The sequence below is a fragment of the Leptinotarsa decemlineata genome, unplaced genomic scaffold (genome assembly GCF_025532065.1).
Source record: "Leptinotarsa decemlineata unplaced genomic scaffold, Ldec_3_MD MMD2_tig00004307_RagTag_RagTag, whole genome shotgun sequence".
NCBI lineage: Eukaryota > Metazoa > Arthropoda > Insecta > Coleoptera > Chrysomelidae > Leptinotarsa > Leptinotarsa decemlineata.
This window is the reverse complement of record NW_027412606.1, coordinates 17953539-17977798: the sequence shown is the minus strand read 5'-3', so window position 1 is coordinate 17977798 and position 24260 is coordinate 17953539. Positions and strand designations below refer to the sequence as shown.

The following is a 24260-nucleotide window of genomic DNA, read 5'->3' as shown; positions in this document are numbered from 1 at the left end:
CCTATAAGGAATCCTGTCCAATGAGGATGGTTCAAACGCATGGCACAACCAACACATGGTGGTGCCCTGAATTGGAACACCTCAGGAAGACAGCGAGAACGACCTTTAACAAGGCAAAACGTACAAGACTCGAAGAGGACTGGGTTATATATCAAGCCAACCTCAGAGAGTTCAAAAAAGTCTGCAGACGAAAACAAAGAGAAGCCTGGAGAGCCTATTGTGAGGCAGTCGAAGACTTTCCACTAGCTTCTAGGCTACAGAAGGCACTCTCAAATGACCACCAAAAGACTATCGGCATCCTGACGAGGAAAAATGGCGACAAAGCCGCCAACCTCCAGGAGAGTGCTGAGATTCTTATGGAAACTCACTTCCCAGGTTCTGTCTTTCCTGGAACGGCGAACTGGACGGATGTACCAATAACACCCTCACAATATGACTGGCAATATGCTAGTACAGTAATTGATGAGGACAAAATAAGATGGGCTATATCGGGCTTTTCCCCCTTCAAGTCACCAGGGCCTGACGGTATTAGACCAGCCCTACTTCAGTGGGGACGGGACACTCTTATGCCACACCTGGTTGGAATATTCAGAGCCTCTCTAGCTCTGAGGTATATTCCCAGTAAGTGGAGAGAAGTAAGAGTAGTATTTATACCCAAACCAGGTAGGATGGACTACACCCTACCAAAAGCATTCCGACCAATTAGTCTCACATCGTTTTTCTTAAAAACCATGGAGAGGCTATGTGAGCGGTACATAAGAGATGAAGTACTTGTTAACAACCCACTTCATCCAAATCAGCATGCATATACCCCGGGAAGGTCTACTGATTCTGCCCTTCACCATGTGGTTGGCAGAATCGAGAGATCATTGGACAACAAAGAATCCACCCTAGGTATATTCATAGATATTGAGGGAGCGTTTGATAAAACAACCTTTCCAACAATTACCCAGCAACTACACTCCAGGAATGTACCCCTGGTAGTAGGAGAATGGATACTCCAGATGCTCTCTAGCAGAGCAATAAGTATTAATGTAGAAGACATCACAGTTAAAGGACTGGCCATGAGGGGATGTCCACAGGGAGGGGTCTTATCACCCCTTCTCTGGAACATAGTTCTGGATACCCTAATTAATCACCTTAACAAAAATGGATTCTACACAATTGCATACGCAGATGACATAGTTATCTTGCAGACCGGCAAATTTGTAAACACACTGTGCGATAGAGCGCAGGATGGGCTCAAATTGATAGAAACATGGTGTAAGGAACACTCACTGTCGATCAATCCCAAGAAGACTGAGATGGTCCTTTTCACCAGGAAAAGAAGTTTAACGGGCTTAAAACCTCCCGAAATCTTCAAAAGCCAACTGAACTTCTCTGAAGAGGTGAAATACCTTGGTATTATCCTCGACAAGAAGCTAACATGGAACTCTCATCTACAGAGCAGAGCAAAAAGAGCATACGTGGCTTATGAGCAATGTCGGAGGACAGTGGGACGCGCATGGGGTCTTTCACCCCGTGTAGTCGCCTGGATCTACACTGCAATAATAAGACCTATGTTAACGTATGGAGCCATTGCATGGGGACCGAAAGTTCTACAAGCAACGGCCATCCAAAAATTATATCAAATACAGCGACTGGCTTGTTTAAACATCACAGGAGCCATGAGAACAACACCAACCGCGGCAATGGAATTAATCACGGGTCTGACCCCTCTGGATCTGTACGTTAAGGAGGTTGCGTTAATGGCCATGATACGATTGCACACGGCTGGTGTAAACCTAGAAGTAGGAATGGGTCGATTGAGGCTGGGCCTATGGCGGGAAGCGCTTACTGCGCAACCTCTGCTGCAGGCAACAAGTGATGCAATTGAACCCAGGTTTGTGTTTAATAAACCCTACAAAATACAAATTAAGCAGAACACAGAGTCAGATGCTACAAATGCAATACGGATTTATACAGATGGCTCAAAAACCAAAGAAGGTTCAGGATGTGGAGTGTACTCCAGATCACTAAGCCTAAGGATTAAATGGGGAATGGGAAGAAATACCAGCGTGGTCCAAACAGAACTGGCTGGTATCTCAATCGCCACAAAAGAAATAACCAAGAAAAGAATTTCTGGCAAAAACATTACAATCTGCACTGATAGCAGACAAGCACTATTAGCCTTGAACAGACACCGTGTTACTTCAGGACTAGCACTAGAGTGCCACCAAGATTTAGCCAAAGCCTCGGTAGATAATAACATTATCCTGAGGTGGGTTAAAGGGCACGAAAGGAGTAAAGGTAATCGCATTGCCGACTCTTTAGCCAAGGAAGCGGCTGGACTAAGAATTTTAGGACCAAGTGGCACCCACGGCCTGATGACATCGACAATTGCGGAACTAGTCAAATGTTACACCCATGCTCAATCTTTAAAGAGATGGGATGAAATCAAAGGATGTAATCTTGCCAGGATCACCTTGGGCGACCCTGGGAAGCTGGCGCCGAAGAAATATCTGGCGATGACCAGGAAAAATCTACGCCTCACAGTAGGATTTCTGACTGGCCACTGTCAGCTAAGGAAACACCTACATAATATGGGGCTAGTGGACACACCTCTATGCAGGATGTGTGAACAGGAAGATGAGACTGTCAGGCATATCCTGTGCGAGTGCCCGGAGTTATCGTCAATAAGAGAGTGTGTGTTCGGCGAGTCTTGGCCTACACCTGCCGATATAAAGGAGATGTCTCCCAGCGACCTGTCCACCTTCCTGGAAAGGACAGGATGGACGACGACCTAGGAGGACAACTCCTCGGGAGGATGTACAATGGGTCACATGTGGCCTAAGTGCGTGGGCTTACACTCACCCTCCCTACTCTACAGATACAGATCTAGGTACGTATGAATTATTTCAACTTGATATAGGCGCTGTTGCCAATATGTGAATTAGAAACAAATCCCTTCAAAAATGAAAACCCAACATTTGAAACATCAATTTGAATACTTTTCGAAGTGAATTTGAAAAAATCATGAATTGAACTCAACTTTATTTTGTTCAAACTTGCATTTGCTCTAATAACCCAAATTGAGAAACAATCCCCATTCTGTTGGAGATAAACTCAGGCCAGTCACAGGGGTTGTAGTCTAAGAGTGCTAAATAAATATCAGCATCACTCTCAGAGTACTTCTTCAACATGCTTTCATATATACCAACTGCACGTTCTGCTAGTTCAATAGATTTTGGATATCTTAGACTAGATGTTGTTAATGTGAAATTTTTTGGAAATGTTTTGAATTATGCTGTTGTCGGATACATTATCTGCAATAGGTATTCCAAATATAGAAAAAAATCGCTTAAAATGTTTAATAACTTCCTGCGAACTTTTATACTTCAGAGAACACATCTCAATCCAGTTACTGAAGTAATCAACTACGACCAAATAATCGCACCTACCGTATGTGAAAATATCAGAAAAAATATTAAAAGTTGAGTTAGGTCTGATATGAGGTATAATCGATTCTTTAATATTATTACGAGAAAATTTCAAACATACTGAGCATTTGAAAATAAATTTCTTTTTATCTGTTGACATATTAGGCCAATATAACATTTTCCTGGCTCTATTTTCAGTTTTTCACATACCGAAATGTGCAATATGCAGTTTCTCTAACATTGAATGTCTCAAAGATATTGGTACAACAAGTTTATGATCTAAAAAAAAGTTAATCATTCATTGTTTGTAATGAGTTTTGTATTTCGAAAAACCTTAATAATTCTGAGATATCAGATTTGAGTGGCCAACCATCATTACAAAATGTTATAATCAAACTCAATGTAGGATTATTTCGTGTAGCATTCTTTAGTTTCCTTAAAGTACTATTACTCATAGGAAGTTCTAATTCAACACTTTAAACGGTAAAATTATTATTTTAGTATCCATTCGAACTTGTATTTTGGGGTTCTCTTCGAAGGAACTTCTGGATAACAAATCAGTTGTTTTCATGTATTTTCTTGGACAATATTCAATATCCAAATTATATTTTGAAGTCTCAGTTTGAGTCTTTGGAGACGACCAGATACTTTATAAAAATCTTTTATACAGATCGACACCAACGGCCGATGATCAGTGTTGATTATTATTTTTCTCACATATACAAAATCATGGAATGAAAAAAAAACAAATGAACAAATAACTCTTCGACAATTTGATAATATCGGGTTTTGGTTTCTATCATTGCTCATGAACAAAAAGCCACGAATTTTCCTCTTCGTAGTAGAAACCCTCAAGTCCATTTTTACTTGCATTTGTCTATACCACTATTAAATGTGTTGAAACAAATATCTGTAATTATGGAATTTTCTGTAATATTTTTTTTTAAATCATTCAATTGTTGTTGTATAATAAGAAGCAGTCCTTTTTTATCACCAGGAATCTGTGTATTCAAAAAAGCTTGAATGCACTCATCATCAGGAGAAACACTTGTAGAAGAAAATATTCGACATAGTTATTTCACTTCATGTAATTTTACTAGGCTTCATCCATATAAAACTTGATGCCAACCTTTTCTGCATGTTTTACTACTTCACTCAAAACAGCATCGTCTTCTTCAACAGATGCACTTTGCTATTGCTACATCATCGAAATAAGTGCCTATATTGAGATTATCAAATATGTTTTCCATTGAGACCAAAAGAAAGTCTTCGGCAAAGAAATTTAAGTAGATCTACAATGATAGATCCAGCTCAGGAGTGTTGAAATGTACAATGATAGAACCAAATCAGAAGTGCTCAAATGTATAATGAGAGATCCAGCTCAGAAGTGTTGAAATGTACAATGATTGAACCAAATCGGAAGTGCTCAAGTTCACTCGGCGGCTTCGTCGCGATGTTGTTGACTTCGAGTTTATCAGTAGGAGCGCTCGGCAAAAATAAAAATATTCGATCGGTAAAGTGGTATAATAATAATGATGATTAGATTTAATAATTGAAATATGTCATCGACGTTTGAGAAAAAATCCGTACGTGGTGGAATTACAAAAATAACATGTGTGTCATACAGGGTGTCTCATCGTTTAAGAAAAATCATGTATGGGGTGTTTCAAATACGTCGGCGCGTAAAAAAAAATGATATAATAATAATAATGAACGAAAAATCGGATTGAAGAAAAACCATGGCCCACAGACATTAAAGAAAAAACATGTCTGTCATATAGGGTGTCTCATCGTTCAGGGAATAACATGTACAGGGTGTACGTCGGCGCGAAAAATAATGGTTATAATAATGAATGAAAAATCGGATTGAAGAAAAAACATGACGTCAATGTGTACAGGGTGTCTCAAAATGCGTCATTGAAAACATGGCAGTTTAACGAGGCTCAATGGTTTTGACGTGTGATTCTTCAATATGTACAGGGTGTCTCATTTAGGAAAAAAAACATGTCAGGTGGGGGTCTCACGTTTTAGCGTGTGATCCCAATGGGAAACGTTCAAATACGTCAGCGTGGAAAATAATGATACAATAATAATAATGAACGAAAAATCGGATTAAAAAAAAAACATGACGTCAATGTGTCCAGGGTGTCTCAAAATACGTCATTTAAAAGATATGACAGTTTAACGAGGCTGTATCGTTTTGTCGTGTGATTCCTCAATGTGTACAGGGTGTCTCATCGTTTGAGAAAAAAACATGTACGAGGTGACTCAAATACATCAGAGTGGAAAATAATGATATAATAATAATAATTAACAAAAAAAAAAAATTGGATTAAAGAAAAAACATGACGTCAATATGTACAGGGTGTCTCAAAATACGTCATTTAAAAGACATGACAGTTTAACGAGGCTTTATCGTTTTGTCGTGTGATTCCTCAATGTGTACAGGGTGTCTCATCGTTTGAGAAAAAACATGTACGGGGTGGCTCAAATACGTCAGCGTGGAAAATAATGATATAATAATAATAATTAACAAAAAAATCGGATTAAAGAAAATAACATGACGTCAATGTGTACAGGGTGTCTCAAAATGCGTCATTGAAAACATGGCAGTTTAACAAGGCTCTATCGTTTTGGCGTGTGATTCTTCAATGTGTACAGGGTGTCTCATCGTTTGAGAAAAAAAAAACATGTACGAGGTGTCTCAAATACGTCAGCGTGGAAAATAACGGTATAATATTATTAATGAACGAAAAATCGGATTGAAGAAAAAAAACATGTACAGGGTGTCCCAAAATACGTTGACGTAAAAAATAATGGTATAATTATAATAATGAACGAAAAATCGGATTGAAGAAAAAAACATGACTACCATACAGGGTGTCTCATCGTTTAGAAAAAAACATGTACTGGGTGATTCAAATACGTCAGCGTGGAAAATAATGATATAATAATAATAATTAACGAAAAATCGGATTAAAGAAAAGAACATGACGTCAATGTGTACAGGGCGTCTCAAAATACGTCATTTAAAAGACATGACAGTTTAACGAGGCTCTATCGTTTTGTCGCGTGATTCCTCAATGTGTACAGGGTGTCTCATCGTTTGAGAAAAAAAAAACATGTACGAGGTGACTCAAATACATCAGCGTGGAAAATAATGATATAATAATAATAATAGTTAACGAAAAATCAAAAAGTGTTGAAAAACACATGTATTTCATGCTTTCTCTCTTCAGAGGTATTTAATAAAATACATCTTTTGAACCGAATACTGTAAATATTGTTTTTTCTCTCAACTGAGATGCTGAATCTTCTAAAGTTGGTATTAGAAATTGATCAGAAATTATACTTTTATTCGAGTTCAGTGGCAAATTTCTCAAGAACCACGTGGTTTCTCTATTATTTTCATACTATTTACCCACTGTGTTCGTTCTTTAATTTTCTCTATTATCTCCCATTTCACTAAAACTTCTACAGTAACTTTCAACTCATTTTTAACAGTCTCAGGAATTCTTCTGTAATCACTATCATGAGGTTCAGCATTTTTTATGACATGATTCTATATTGAGAATGTATCTTGCCTGTACCTTCAAAAAACGCTTAATTATTATTTATGAAAGTATTTTCATTACCAACAATTCCCAAAGCATCAATTCTGTTTATCAAATTCAATTTGATGCATGCTTTCAACCCTAAAATAGGAACACTTATTGTTTCCATAAGATACACTTTAACATTGTACCGAGCCCATTTTAAAATACACTCTATAATAACATATCCTAAATATTTTACTTTCACTTCACTATATGTAATTATTAAAACACATCTATCAATAATATCATCTCTTTCCAATCCCAGTTTCTCATAAGTACATATTGGCATACAATTACAAAGAGAACCAGTATCTTACTTGAAATTTACAGTTCGTTTAATATTTATCACAGGAATACTCCAAACAGCTTCACTTCCATCCTTTATTTTCTGTATATTATAGGGAGATATTTCAATACTGTCAATAAACCTTCTCTTAATTCATGTATTTTTCTGTTGTTGTATGGAAGGCTATTTGAACGTGGTTCTGTTATTCCCTAACTGAATGGTATCCCAACGATGGCTTAATCCTAAGATGTGTGTACCCGTGCCGAGAGGATGAATGACGCTGAGCCTATCAGCCGTCTCTACGGAACCTTCGAGATTCGTTGGACTTTTATGACGCTGAGTCCATAGAGGATATATATGTCGAGCTTACGACTCCAACTGACCTCTCTGTGAATTTAATCCAGGAGCGAGTCTACAGAGGATATGGATGTCGAGTTTACGGCTCCAACTGACCTTCCTGTGAATTCAGTTCGGGAGCGAGCCTACAGAGGAGATGGATGTCGAGTGTACGAGTCCAATTGACCTCCCTGTAAATTTAATTCAGGAGCGAGTCTAAAGAGGAGATGGATGTCGAACTTATGACTCCAACGGATGTCCCTGTAAATTCAGTTCAGGAGCGAGTCTACAGAGGAGACGGATGTCGAGTTTACGACCCCAACTGACCTCCCTATAAATTTGTTTCGGAAGCGAGTCTACAGAGGAGATGGATGTCGAGTTTACGACTCCAATTGACCTCCCTGTAAATTTATTTCAGAAGCGAGTCTATAGAAGAGATGGATGTCGAGTTTACGTCTCCAACTAAATCCCCTGTGAATTTAATTCAGGAGCGAGAGCTTCCCAACTCCTGATCCAACAACTGAACCTTAAAAAAAAAAAGGTTTGGTGGTGCAGCCAGGAAACGACTGAGTCGTCTCCTTAAGAGCGGGGTACCTTGCTTGCGCATTGCACCAAATTCTTGAGCGGCGTACGCAGAATCTGTCTCAGGTGAGGGAACAAACCCCGATGAGCAGGTTTGTACTCGTTTGCGCTCAAGTGATGATTCATCAAAACCAGAGGCGAAAAAGCTCTGCACGGCTGAATCTGAGGCATTCTCAGATGTAGCTGACGAGCAAAAACCCTCATATGTGAAGGTTGTCGTGTGTATCAAGGTGGGAATCTTGCAACTTGACTATCCTACTACCTCATTAACAAAGCATATACTTTGTGCCTACCCCGCTGGGACCGAATCAGGTCTTTAGAGTTCGGCAAAGCCGTAATCTTATCATCTGACCTCGAAGACCGCTCATCATACGAACTAATCGGCTTCGTTAAGTAGCTAGGTTTATTTAGCCGAGTGTGAATAGGTGTGAGCTTAGTCCCTTACGCCCCTGATTTTCTTTTCAGTTTTACTTTACAAGTAATTAGGATTATTAGATACAGGATGATGAATTTTCGAGTCGGAATGAAAAAGACAGTCATTGTTTGTTCCAACGAATATTTTTTATAATATTGTATCCCGTAATTGATAACGGCTTTCATTGAGAGTTCAACAATGGGTTTGATTATTATTCTTGCCTATTTCGAACAAATACTGAGATATTTTTGTATTCGAAGTTTTCTATACCCAATTTACAAGACGGTGTAGTATCTGCGACAGGTAAAATATCTATCCGTCATAATAATGGGGGATATTTGAAACTTTGAATATAACAAATAACATTCTCTTAACTGTTTTCTTTCAAATTCACTGCATCAAACCCAGTATCGTTGAATTTTCTTATGAGAAACTGTAACGACTCATGCAATAATAATAATCATTATTATACCTGATTTGTTCAAAGTACTGCGTTGTTGAAACGACGAAATCGAAGGGTTATGTTTCTTTAATTTCTGAACACATTGTATGACCAATGTAGCTTTCCAATAATTTGTTCAATGAATTATCCATGTACCTTTTCGTGGTTGGTATTAGGTACAAGATTTTTTTCAAATTATTCTATAATTGAAATATTCGCTTGACGCAAATTTTACTTCCTGTTTTTTAGATATCAGCAAGGTCCAAAAAACAAAAGATATGGCGATGAAGATAAGTACAGACAATAACTCTATTTATCCACATACCTCCGATAATGGGAGTTCACGACGCAGCCTCACTTATCAAGATTTTTTTATGAAAAATGAAGTACAGAAAAGATTATGCTCACAGTTTTAGTTAAGAACTTTAAATATCAGTCAAAAGCTAGTGAGAATTGCTATTCGAGGAAAAATTCGAGAAAATTCGGACAAGCGAGGGCAAACTGACCAAGACATAAACTTACTCCTGAACAAATAGGATAAATTTCATTAACTTCATTGAAAGTATTCCGAAGATTTCTCCACATTATTGTCGAAGTTCAAGTTCGAAACCAGACTCGAAGCTTCATAGGATATATAGCAACAAAATTCGAGAAAAAAATATACGCCTCTAAAAATCTCCAGTTTCAAAAACTTCCTCGAATGAGATTATAATATTGGAATCCACGTTCCCAGAAAAGATAAGTGTTCACAATGTGTTCGTTTCGAGAATATGTTGGACTCTGATGAAACCAAAAAAGTCCGTGATGAATTTTTGAAACATCAGAAAGACAAAGATAGAGCTAAACAATTTTTTCTATCTGAACAAAACCGATCTTCACAACATGGATTTCTCGTCGTTTCTTTCGATTTGCATAAAGTGTTAGCCACACCAAAGGGGGCGAGTACGCTTTATGGTTTCAATCGGAAATATGCCGTATACAACGTTACTGTTCATAAAAGTAAAACAAAAAAAACGGATATTGTTATCTGTGTGGCGAGAAGGGTGGTAAGAGAGGGGCAAATGAAATATGTTCGAATTTATTCAACTCCCTTGTCAATTTCACTCTTTTGCGATAATTGTCCGGGCTAGAATAAAAATAAATTTATGCTCGAAAACAAGTTGACTGTTTTTATAGATTATGGTTTGAAGGAACGTCATGATATCGAAAGGAATTATTATAAAAACTGTAATATTATTAAACCGTATAGCTCAGAACTGCCAATTAATAAAAAAAAATTAATGATCTTCAAGCACTCTGCAAAATCAAGAAGCAGTACCACATGGAATACCCTTCTCTCAAAGAAAGTAAAAATTCATGAATAAATATTTTGAGCATATCAGTATTTTTTCTTCAACCATTTTTAAATATTATTGTTATTTTGATTTTTCAGCTGTCTCTGAGACAACGAAAATAATAGTTTTTGGTGTGTTTTTTCTTTTCTGTACAGTATATTTATATTGCGTTTTTTTGAGTTTTGATAAAATAATCATATTATTATTCATTTTATTTTTTCAAAGTCGTAATCACCGTGTTTCATTTCATTTCCAGATAATGAAAAGTCGTAATCGACTTTCACTCGCCAAATCAAGTGGATATGGAAAGAACTCGATTTTTGTAAACGCTATCGACAAAGGCTCAAGCGCCACTCGAAAACTGAAAAAATGCGTAAGCGACATTTTATTCAATAACTTTGATTTTGAGTTTTTTTCGATATTTCTTCTCTCATAAATGGAAAGGAGATATTCATGCAAAATTTGTGAAGTATAGTTGAAATATAACACAATCAAAAGTCGTGACGACGTCGACTTTTTTATCATTTTTCAGCTCCTTCACTTGTCTTTCACCAATTTCAGCATCTCTGCACATCTTTTCAGCTTTTTACAATGTTAAATGTGAATAAATCAGAGTGCTTGAGAAAACATCAAAATTTTTCTGCACATTTTTGTTGAATATTTTGAAGGTTTGAAACTTCCACTGCAATTATGCATTTTATAACAGTACTCACGCTTTGATCTAGATTTTTTCATGATTTGATCCAAAGTCCCATTAACCTGCCACCATGTTATATTTCTTAGTTTGTATCATTCAAATATTCAGATGAAAGTGCACTCTTTAAAAACGAATCTTTTTTTATTCGGCTTCACTTTACATGTCTTTGTTAGTTACTGTCAGTCACCTGTCAGCCCATCTTAGAATACTCTCATCATACACTGTACTAGAATGTAAAGTACTATCATAATAATTATGATAAGGTCAGGTACCCATTACCTGACCTTATCAGTGTATATTTGAGTACTTGTCTTGACTTGATGTATTCGTTTCTTGAAAATGAGATTAGACAAGATTTATTTTTATTCTATTCTCAATATAAATTCCTACAAAATAAATAGGTCATCAATCGAACCCATTTCAAATTCTCTAAAATAATTCAACATTTTTGACAAGTATGAGAAATAAGCTGTTGTTAATGAGATTTCTGTGTCCAACTGTTTCACAGTATGTTTCACTTACAGTTGATAATTATCAATTATTTCTGACGGCTTTGGTGTTGTTTGTTGATGTTGGAGTATTTAAAGTGAAACAATTGTAGAGGTATCTAAATTATTAAACTATCACCTGATTATTACAGAATCTGAATTGTTTTACAGGTTTTTCAGACACAAGACGTGATGTATACCTCATTTAACAAACATAACTGCAAAATTCGAATATGTGTTCAAACAGAATCACCAGTGATATAATGGATTCTTTTTTCTCATTAACGCACTAAAATATTTCATAAAAGTAATTTGAAGAATAAAATTGTAAATTCAATTGTGTAACTCGTGATCTAAGAAGGAATATCTTCACACTTTAATATCGTTGAGAAAGTAGAAATCAAATTTTTAAATCTGTTTAATACGAACATGACTAACCAGTGCTGTACAACCCAGTGCAAACGTTATGAACTCGATAATTCATATCAAATTGAAATAATTCGAGACTTTTCTTTATGTTAGAATAATATCCTTTTCAGGAGAATTTTTTGATATTCACAAATATTTTTAACGAGCGTCATCTAGAAAGAAACATTCATTCTTGTAGAATTGACGGCAAAATTCGAGGAAAGTTTTGAAATTTTTTGAAAAACCTTTAAACAATTCTGAATTTTGCAACACTCATGGAGTATATAATTTAAATTTTCATCGAAATGACGTTCCGAATAATGAATGACTTGATAACTAAACAATATAAGTTTTAAAAGAAAAATTAAATCATAATTGACTGACACTATGTCAAGTATTACTTTACAAAATTAGCGAAATCAATGATTCGGTCCTTGCTTTACGTAAGAATTTTTTTCTTAAATTAGTTGAAAATCAGTCAAAATTTATAAATGCATTGTGCACGTGATGTGACAATGGTGGTAGCACTATAAAATCATATTAAAACATAGCAATACATGCTTCTCATTGAAAATTTTCAAATAACATACAATGCAATGACATGCATTTTTCTCTTCAACTCGTATGTAAAACATTTTGAACAAGATTTGATATACTCAGTTGTTACCTGTGTCTATTCTGAGATTCCTAAAGTATCTACCTTCTCAGTTCTCTTCATAAAATAGATTATAATTTCAATTTTTTCATCAATTTCAACCTTCATCCAAAGTTTGGAATGACAAATCACACATCATAATAATTTTTTATTGTATTAATTATCGATGGAATTCAGAATGTAATGACGGAAGCTGGTTATATTGACGCGAATATATGATAATCATCTACTAATGGGACAGATATTCATGTAATATCTGAAATCTACTGAAATTTCAACATAAACACAGGCATTTTTGGTTTATTTATGTTAATGACATACGAGTACATATATTTCAATTCAATAATCGTTATTATTTTGCGTCGAGTATAATGTAATTATTGGATATTACCAATAATTCAGTTGAATGATTATCTAACCTACCTTACCTAACTTATTGGGTCAAAATTGAGATATTTTGTAACATCTAAAAAGCAATTGCGAAAAAAGCAGAGAAAGCAACAAATTGACAATTTATCAAATTGGTTGACAGAAAACTATATAGTGCATAACAATGAAACTGTGTTTTATCGGTATTTTGATAACTTCACTAAAACTATTAGATCCTTATGGCCCAAATATCCAATAGCGAAGCGAAATTTACTAACAATGATAAAAATTGCAATACTTGTCGTATTTCAGAGATATCGATCCCAATATCTTATGAGTTCATTACATACACAGACACATAAGAGGATTTCTACATTTTTTGTATCAAGATGGTGTTGTAGAAAGCCAAAAACTTTCTTTTCCAATACATTTGAATCCCTTTCATCATTGCGAAATATCTGCTGCTGACAGTCATAACTTCTGAATCTGACAGTATCTAGATAACAAGAATCTGTCTGAGTATCAGATTTCTGATACCCAGACAGATTAGTGAAAGTTATCAGTGAGGTATTAATGAGTTATCATGAACTAATTTTTTATCTTTATGAAAAATGAGTTATGAAGGCATTAAGAACCATTATAGTGTAATTAGAACATATGAAATGAAAATACCATAATGAACAATTATTACCGAATGATATTTGAAACCTGTGTAGATAGACCAACAAGAAAACGTGCTTCAAATTCCATAGACACTTGAAATAGAATACAAATATTCAATCACTTCTCATTTAGTTTAATATCAAAACTAATAATACGTTTTTTCGTGTATTGAAATAATTCAATTATGTCAAGTGAAACTCAGAAAAAAGCTCATTCATTCCTGAGAAGATTATCAGCTGTGAACATTGAGTATAGTATTGCAGAGTTGAAATATACAGCAGAACTATTTTTGCAAATTATATCAGTATCAAAACACTCAACTATAACACCGCGTAACCTACTAACACGTAGGTTACGCAGGGTTGTTTTTCTTCGTGTTCGTCTATTGTGATCTCTTCAAAATTTGGTATTTCGGCAGTAGCAACAACAAGTTTTGATGTAGCCATCTGACAGATGACAGAAACGCGGATCTTTGGAAAACTCTCAACGTTTCCTCTGTCAGTTGTGGCATCGCAACTCGCGGTAGCTTGTAATTTTGGGTTGATTCTTTTTCAAATTCTGACCGATCATGATTTATTTTCTTGAAGAAACTTCTTTCACGATTTTCCAACCAAAAACTTGGATTTAAATTATGTGGGGTGAACTGAAACCATCCTTTTCATTATACGAATCTATTTGACGAAGCTTTTCTGAAGCATTGCGGATATCATCTGCCAAAACCAAGAAAATTGCTACAAAGTGTCACACATGAAGTTCTCGACATATGGAAGTTTTTTATTTTTATTGATAGATATAATGGATAATTTGACTTGCAGATAGTTTGTGCTTAAAGAATAAGTAAACAACATCCTCTTTTCTTCTGTGATGTGCTACTCAAAACCTGTCGAATTTGTAATTTTTTTCGAATTTTTTTTTTGTAAATTTCGAAAAATGTCACTTAGACTTTTTTCCAATTTTTTAAATTCTTCGTATCTTCCGCTCCATCGATTCGAACAAAAAATTATTCAAATTACATAATTTTCATGAATACGAGCCTTCAATGTCATACTTCGCCCATAACATACCCGCATCGGCTTGATTAAAAAAAAATTAAAATACATTTCCAGAAATTCGTCTTTGTTGTTGCAAAGTTCATCTAGTTTTTTCATTTATTTGTTAAACTGATTCGAATTTTTAATTAATGGACGTTAATATATCAGTAATCGAATAAATGTATTCCTCTTCATTTTTGTTACATTCGTATTCCGTTTTTTGATAGTTTTTTTCTGACAAATAATTCAGTAACGAACTAACCCGAAATATCATACTTTTCTGTAAAGTAAACATTGCCCTCCAGTTTCATAACTATTCAAAAGACTTTCGTTCTAGCGATTTATACTTAACATGATATGAAATTTCGTGATTTTAAACATTACAAGACTCAATGCGACATGTCGGAAAGAAAATAGTAGGTATATATATATATATATATATATATATATATATATATATATATATATATATATATATATATACATATATATATATATATATATATATATATATATATATATATATATATATATATATATATATAGAAACAGAAGTTAATATCGGACATAACACTCATGAAAGTGGCAAACCATAGACACGTGTTTCGGGCTTTTGGCCCATCATCAGTATGGTGCAGCCAAGTGTAAGGATGGGCAACACTTGGTTACCAAAAGATAGAAATATAGAAATACAAATGCACGGAGCCACCAACAGGAGCCAACCGCACATTTGTGGTTTCAGTTGATAGATCTCGTGTTCACAAGAAAATATATATATATATATATATATATATATATATATATACAGTTCTGCTGTATATATATATATATATATATATATATATATATATATATATATATATATATATATATATATATATATATATATATATATATATATATATACATTGACATTGTCAGCCAAAATTTTTATCAACTGTCATCATTTAATGTTTCTCCATCTGTTTTTGAACCATTTTATATTTTATTCTCACGTTAGTAAGTTCTCCATATTTATATATTTTCTACAAGATATATAATCTTATTATTGTAGTTGTCCTGACGAAGGTGTGAAATATACCGAAAGCTTGACATATAACAAAGAGTTTTCTTTGTAACAGCCCAGCTATTGACTGCAACCTCACGAATTGAACCGATTTATAGTTAATCCAGTCACTAATTATTCTGTTATATATATACCTATATATATATATATATATATATATATATATATATATATATATATATATATATATATATATATATATATATATATATATATATATATATATATATATATATATATATATATATATATATAAGTGGGGTTTGCCCCACTTTTAGAGTGTTGTGTCCACTCGATAAAATCTCTCTTTATATATATATATATATATATATATATATATATATATATATATATATATATATATATATATATATATATATATATATATGTATATATATATTAAATACATATAAAGTGGATAATCTTAGCGACTGAAGAAATGTACGGTAAAATAGATTACCAGGGTCTCTCAGTCAAAAAATCAAAAATCAAACTCTGCTTTACTTTGTAGGCTTGTTTTTCGTTGTCTAGGGTTAACGAATAAGAACTCCTCGTAATCGATAAAAAATGTATTTCATCAACCAACTTGAACGTTAATATTCGCTTGCGATGAAATGTGTGCGTCTTTGTGCTATGAGGTCGCGGCTCGACTTGAATATTGCACCGTCTCATCAATGGTTATTAGGTAATTTCGTCTAATCGTCTCAATATATCACAAATTCTTGCCCCATCATTATATATTGTTTTCCACCCTCTCCTCCTGTAGGCTTGTTTTTCGTTGTCTAGGGTTTACGAATAAGAACTCCTCGTAATCGATCAAAAAATGTATTTCATCAACCAACTTGAACGTCAATATTCGCTTGCGATGAAATGTGTGCGTCTTTGTGCAATCAGGTCACGGCTCAACTTGAATATTGCACCTTCTCATTGATGGTTATTTTTGAATATCGTCTAATCGTGTCAATATATCACAAATTCTTGCCCAATCCTTATATATTGTTTTTCACCCTCTTCCCCTGTTTTGTTATGACCAAATCCACAAAAACATCTTATACATGTATAACTTTCTCGTCAATTTTTGTGTTCAATTTATTGTTTTTCGCTCATTTTTACTGCCCTGAAGAAGCTTCCCATTAGAAGCGAAAGCTTGGCAAAGTGAAGCAGAGTTTGATTTTTGATTTTTTTGACAGAGAGACCCTGTTAATCTATTTTACCATACACTACTAACCCAGCTGATGCCCCACATATAGCTGAAGTAAAACCATCAGGCACCTGCGCAGCGTCTTCCATTTGGAAGATCACCGATAATCGATAGACTCGTCGGTGTACTGGCTCCTAGTCAGTACCAGGAAGGGCCATTTCAGACGAAGTGATTCGTCTGAGTATTCCGAACAGCAAAATCTTTTCCAGCTGGTCATAAACGCTTTCTGCAGTTGATTCAGTCGATTTAGTAAAATTTCACTGAAACAACTACACAAACATACTCAGGGGTGAGAATCAGAATGATTATTGAATATGTTACGAAGAGGTGTATATCACATGCTTCAGTTCAGATGAAAATACGATACCCTTGCCTTTCATGCGAATATATAGCTTTTCAGGTACGGGACAGATACCCGACAGAAAAACAACAACTAATTCAGCTAATGCTGCACAGAAAGCTAAAGTGAAACCATCAGGCACCTGTGCAACGTCTCCTATTTGGAATATTCGTGACAAATTACTTCCTTTATGTAAAAACCAGAATTTAATTTCATTCAGTCGGGACGACTACCAATACCTAGACCGATTTCGGAGTACTTGCTCCTCGTCAGTTCCGGAAAGGTCATTCCAGACGGAGTGAACCGTCTGAGTATCCCAAACAAAAAAAATTAACACCAACCAGTCATAAGCTCTATCTGCAGTTGATTCAGTTAGATGTCCACTGTGCCTCCTCCAGACAAAGTCCGAAAACAACTTCACAAACACATACTCCGGGATGGGAGTGAGGATTATTCCCAACTAGTCATGAGATCTATCTGTAGTTGATTCAGTAAGATGTCCACTGCACCATCTGCAGACAAAGATATATAATTTATCAAGTAGGGGACATTTTTTTATTGACATTATGAAATGATACAGTAAAAATGAGTAGGAAACAATGTGAATATATCAATTTATCTGACAAATTTCATACCTCCACATGAATGTCATTTTCCAGGTGGGAGGCTATTTATATTCACTAATGTCAATAGTTGAAATGTGGCTGTATGGATTCGTTTTAAAATCCATGAAACTGATTGAATTAAAGTATCGAAATCAAAAAAAAAATTGACAAAACAACAGCTGTCAATTATTGTTTCTTCTTCTCTACAGTAGCATTCTGAATCAATCAACACAAAAACTCCAAACAAAACTGAATACCTTTCCCCCTCAAGAGTGTATACCATCATGTGTTGAGGTCTGGCTTTATTCTAGTAGTGACAATTTGCAAAGTTTCGTGATTGGATGACGGTGAACGCCAGTCTTCGTTTTCACATCAACGACTCTGACTTGATTGTCTTCTTCAGGGTAGGTGGCAATCATTTTTCCAAGGGGCCAGTTATTACTCGGAAGTCTGTTATCGACTACTATTACGACATCTCCTGTTTCGAATGCATTGCCTTTTCTTGGTCATTTTTTACCTTATCGTTAGAGTGTGTAGGTATTCTCGAACCGAACGCTTCCAAAATTTGTCAGTGATCTTTTGAGAGTACCTCCATTGCTTTCTCGAATCAATTATTTTGTCAAAAATCCCTGGTGATTTATCCGAGCTTGATATTCCAATAAGAAAATGGTTTGGTGTAATACTCTCTGAATCTTCTGAATTTGTTGATACGTATGTGAGCGGTCGACTATTCACCATGTTCTCCGCTTCGGCCATCAGGGTTGCTGTACCTTTTTTTCGAAGTTATGTTCAAATCACGCACCATTCTCTCCCACGCTCCTCCCATATGTGGGCTCGCACAACAAATGTATTTCCAACGTATATTTTTCGAAACCATTTTTCTCTTCATTAGTTCTTTATCAATATTCTTCAGCGACTCTTTCAGTTCTTTTTTAGCAGCTTTCAGTTTGATACATTATCACTTATTATCAATTCCGGTTCTCCACATCTTGCAATGAAGCGTCTTAAGGCTAAAATGCAGAAATCAGTTGATAAAGATTCAGCAAGTTTAATGTGGATCGCTATTACATGAAAAAGTCACCATATCTCTTTTCTATTTTCCTACAAATACGTACTGGACATGGTCCAAAATAGTCCATTTTCACAAAATAGAATGGCCTTGATGGTATTCTCAGTCGATGTTCCGACCCAGGTTTTCGTATTCTGCAGAAATTACAGTTCATCGTGCTTTTGTTGACTGCCCATGTAATCTGGATAATCCAGTATTTTTTGTCGCAGCTCATTGATTACCAGTTCTCTCCTCGAACTCCATATTTTTCATGAAAATGTCCAATCGAAAGCTGAGAATATTTGTGTTTGCTGTCTAGAATTGATGTTTTATATCCTCATATAGTTCTGTCTAGAAATCTGTTCTGCCTTCAAGTCTCAATGAACCGTCTCTGAATATATCGGAGAACAGAAGTAATCTACTGGAGTATGAACTCATTTTATCTTTTTTAACTCTTTCGCAAAACTGTCCATCTGTACCTTTTCACAACAAATTTATTCAGCTTCAAATTTTTTCTCCACGGTTGTTTCTCCTTTTTGTCTATTCTTCTTGCAAAATCGCATTACATATCACTTTAATTACCACTAGTGGTAATTAGACCAAAGTGTTTTTATTCATTTCATTGGAGTGATCATGAATTACCACAAAATGAACAAGTCATCAATCATACATATTGACGCATTACATATAGGTACTGTAAATCTGTAAATCAGCCAGGTCCATTTCAAAAAGTTTTTTCGTTCGATAAAGAATCTATAATTTTTTCGGAAGTTATAAGCGTTATTCCGTGGTGTTTTTCTGCATTCTTCGTTTGGGCAAAATTCTTCGTATCTCTTGTAGCCTCATCTGCAATATTTATCGTGGTTGGAATCCAACGCCATTAACTCATTTTGGAATTTTCACTCATTTCTTCAGTCCTATGGGAAAAGTGAGTCGATGTTTCAATATTTTCATTTCTAATCCATTGAATAACTTTCTTTGAATCCGACCAAGAATAATTTTCCTCTTTACACATATTGTGTTCTTCAATAACTCCATTTGCTGAACGAGTAGCAAAAATTATGAAATTTAAATTTTTTTTAGTGGAACAACTTGGGTCATTGATGATACTAATATTATTTCATTTTCGAAAACATTTGAAAATCGGAAATAACTGACAGAGGCAATAACTTTCGCAGCAGCATCGAATACAAATCGAAATTTACTGGGTTCATTCTTATTTTGTACACCAAAATGGGAAATATACCACATTTTATTATTTTGAAAAATAGCCTCCACTTGTTCAGGTTTCAATAATCGACATTATTTCTTTTTGATATACTCCCCAATTCTTTCTTCATACTTTCAGGCAAATTATGCATCTCTATCCATTTTCTTTTCAATGGAGTTCAACTTCGGCATTGTCATTGATTTACTTTCTGGCAACATTATATATTTTTTTCCTTCTATAGTGAACAACCTGTTTCCCAACCATCTTCTGTGTTTCGTGATACAACTGGCATAAGAAATTTAAATCAAATTTACATCATTCTATAAGAACCGACTTCCATTCATTGATTTGGATCGTATTAAAAAATTTCACCTGTAACCCCTAACCCATCCTCTATCGGAATAATTTTACACTATACTACTACAAGACAATGATATACATGACAGAAAGAACTCTTTCCAAACAGACTGATTTCTGAGGTATGACCGTAGTATCATGAATGTCAGATGAAAAAAAATGGTTTTAAATAATGAACATTATGAAGAAAAAAATTGAAATTGGAAATGCTCCTGGCCAGGAGAGAAACATCTTTTATTCGAATTATCGCAGTAGTGAAATAACGAGAATATTCAAAATTGGAGTTTATAGATTATAATTTTTATTCAACACTAAGTTGAAATGTATCCATAAAACACCCAATAGAGAAGAAACTGACAGGTGTCCTAACTCTTTTTTGATTACTCTGAAATTTTGTTAATTTTTAATCACTAAGTGATTCTCGACACAGTAAAATGCAATCCTTGAATTTGAATAATTTTGTACTGTATATGGGTCAAAAATTCGAAAAATTATAACTATGATTTTGACCATAATTCCTTTGATCCAAATGCAAAAGTTTTATTATATGATTGATATCATTCAAGCATAAAGGTGATTGTGACATGAAGGACATTTCTAAAAAAAATTTTTTGTATTCTATATGTTCAGTTGCTAATATTTTTGAGGCATTGAAGTCCATAAAATGACATTCTTCATTTACGTGATTACTCAAAGCACATCTTTCTGGTCTAAATCTACAATCACTCTTTTGATAAGTTATTTTGTCTCTCAATAATCCCTTGTATCCAATGCGATGGGAGAATCTCAATAATGCATTTCATTAGTTCGGATTCCCGATGTCTAATATGATATAAATTGATTTGAAATCCCTGAAAGAATCTGTAAAAACTTAAAGAAAATATGGATTCCAAATCTATTCATATCATATTAGACAATGGAAGTCCGAACTTACTCATATTTCATCTCATATTTCATGATATAACTCTCTGAATATCACTGAAGATTTCTCCAACATCAAACCATCATTTTAACACTTCGACACATGTTTTGATCACCAAGCGATCAGTTTGATCTTCCTGTTGAAGATGATCACTTGGTGATCGAACCACGTGTCGAGGTATCAAAATAACGGTTTGATGTTGGGAAAAAATCCAGTAATATTAATTACCACACCAGAGGTTCCAAACTGTGCATCACAAGTATATAACTCTCTATTTTCTAATTCTTCAACCGAACATACATAAAATTCACATATTCCTTCTCAACATGTACATCAAACATTTGTATATAAATTCGGAAAAGATGAGACCTAGATGATACTCAACAACAATATATGGTCAATTGGAAGTAGTCTCACGATTAAACGGTGTCCCAAACTTCGTGTTGGAAACATTGACCGTTTGAAGATACGAAGTCAGATTGAATATGTCTGATGACATTGTCATCACATAAATAATACCTACTACTTCAAAACTTCATTCAATTATTTTTATCACGTCGACAGTAATTGAAAGTATGTAAAAATATTTGTTTGAAAAAATTATTTGTGGCTCCTTACTTCTCATTCAATAAATGAAATCACGTATATGTTTCTCTCAGATAGAAGTGAATTTGTTATCGATATTCTCTTAATGAAACGAAATTCCAGTTTAAATATTTTTTTATTCCAGTGGACTTTTTTGAGAGAATAACAAAACTTGAAGGTAATTGCCATCAGCATATTCTATGAATTCGACTTTTCATGAGCAGTATACTCAGAATATGACGAATAATAGGCTACAGAATTTTCGAAGTGAATACTCAACTGATAAGATAAATTTTGAAGGAAATGAGAGATACAAGTTCAACAGAAATTGTTCAAACAAATCTGAAGCAACACCCTTCAACGTTATTTAATATTTCCAAAACTATCTATGAATCTGTTCATTCTGGAAGATTCACTTGCCTGAATGAACTGTTTTCCATTGAATAGAATAAAAGGTTTTCTCTACTATCATGATAAAAAAGAAGTTTCACTGTTTTTGACATCCTTGTATATCTTCAGTTGATACGAAACCATGTTCACCAATACTTTGCCCAAAATAATCTTTCTATATCAGAAAAAATTAGACAGATAAAAATGGAAATTCAAAATATCATGTATTTCAATTCAAATTGTACAATTCTGACATAATTGTGTCAAACGAAAGAAAATCCGGATATTTTCATCTTTGAGATGCAACCTGAAATTACTTCTCACTTACTAGATTGATATGAACTGCTCATGTTATCTTGATCGCAATCTAAATCACCAGTAACTTTCACGTTCAATTCGTTTACCAAAAATGTTCATTTACGGATACACAACAAGAGGCGAACCCGAAAATCAGAAAGCACCGGAGGAAAACCGATTCGTCCACAGGAAAATCCGGAGCGATTTACTAGCTTGTGCGGCATGAAATCGCTCTATATAATGTTAAGCAGTTGGTCGGGCCGGGAGTTCGGGAGTATTCGGGAGTTTGCGTAGGAAGAGATGTTGCATGGATATTTTTCGTTTATACTCTATGCGTGTATCTGTGGAAATCACTGATAAAACTTCAACGTGTTCAAATTAGCAAGGGGTTTAACTTTCGAAAGAAAATTTATAGGGAGAAGTTGAATTTACGGAAGCTATGTTAACAATTATGATGTTTGGTCAAAATGGTTATTGGAGTGAATTGTTGATTTTACATGAGAGTAGAACCTAAAAGATGATAGATCCAATAATCTGTATGGTTAATTGAATATTTTCAGAATCAGTCCCAGATTATCACTTTTCATGCTCTTATAATTCGAAGTATCGTACAATTCTTTGCAATGAAAAAATCAAATGATTTTCAATGAAAGAGGTGGAAATGTATAAAGCTATTCATATAAAGGAACACTCTTTTAAGGTCACGAACAGAACCTGGGAAGTCTGGAAAATTTAATTGAAATAGCAACAGGTCAACAAACAAAGCACAAATCAATACTTATACCGGATGATTTCAATTCAAAAAATATTTGAAGCTGTATTTTATGACACTTAATGTGTTCTGAATTCGAATTTTCTTGAATTGACAATGCTGTTCATTACTTAACTCGTCATAATTGCGATTTCTCCTTGGCAAAACTTTATGGTATCCGTTTCATATTCTTCTTCGATTATTTGTATCTCTCTCTTCCTCTTGTATTTTCACCATATTGATAAAGGCGCCGTTTTTTTCTTGTGGTTTCATTTTGCATTAATAACCTGTAATATAATTTTATCGTTGATGAAAATGAATAAATAATTTCATTCAACTTCCACTAATAATTTTCTGGAGTAACTGAGATAACAACCTGATGTAAAATCTTTCTCTTATCAACTTGTTTGCGAATTCGTTCGAATCTGCAGTAAAAATAAAAAACCCACAAATACAATACAATATAAGTATTTTGCAAAAAAATAAACCGATGTGAAATTGGAATCACTTATGAAATTATACAAACATATATGGAGAGTAGCTGATTCTGATAATTTTTATGTTTGTATTTTGAAAATCTAGTACCTATATAATAATTTTGTGCGTCTTCAGTTGTCCATAACATAATAATACGTTAACAGTTTCAAAATTCAAAAAATGTTTTGTTCAGTTCTCACTGATTATACGAATTCAATTGGTATCTGAATGATCATTGCACATACTTTTGAAAACAATTACTTAATGTTGACTTGATTGCATTTTCAATA

The 24260-nt window shown here is 34.3% G+C and overlaps 1 protein-coding gene across 1 annotated transcript in view; it reads right to left on the bottom strand.

Annotated features, from left to right (window-relative positions):
- Nucleotides 1-23032, bottom strand: part of LOC111505504 (protein O-mannosyl-transferase TMTC1) — an 816809-nt gene extending 793777 nt beyond the window's left edge. Inside the window, exon 1 of the mRNA XM_074179103.1 lies at nt 22774-23032. The gene's annotated coding sequence lies outside the window, so the exon portion shown is untranslated. The remainder of the gene's footprint in view (nt 1-22773) is intronic.
- Nucleotides 23033-24260: the final 1228 nt, after the last annotated feature.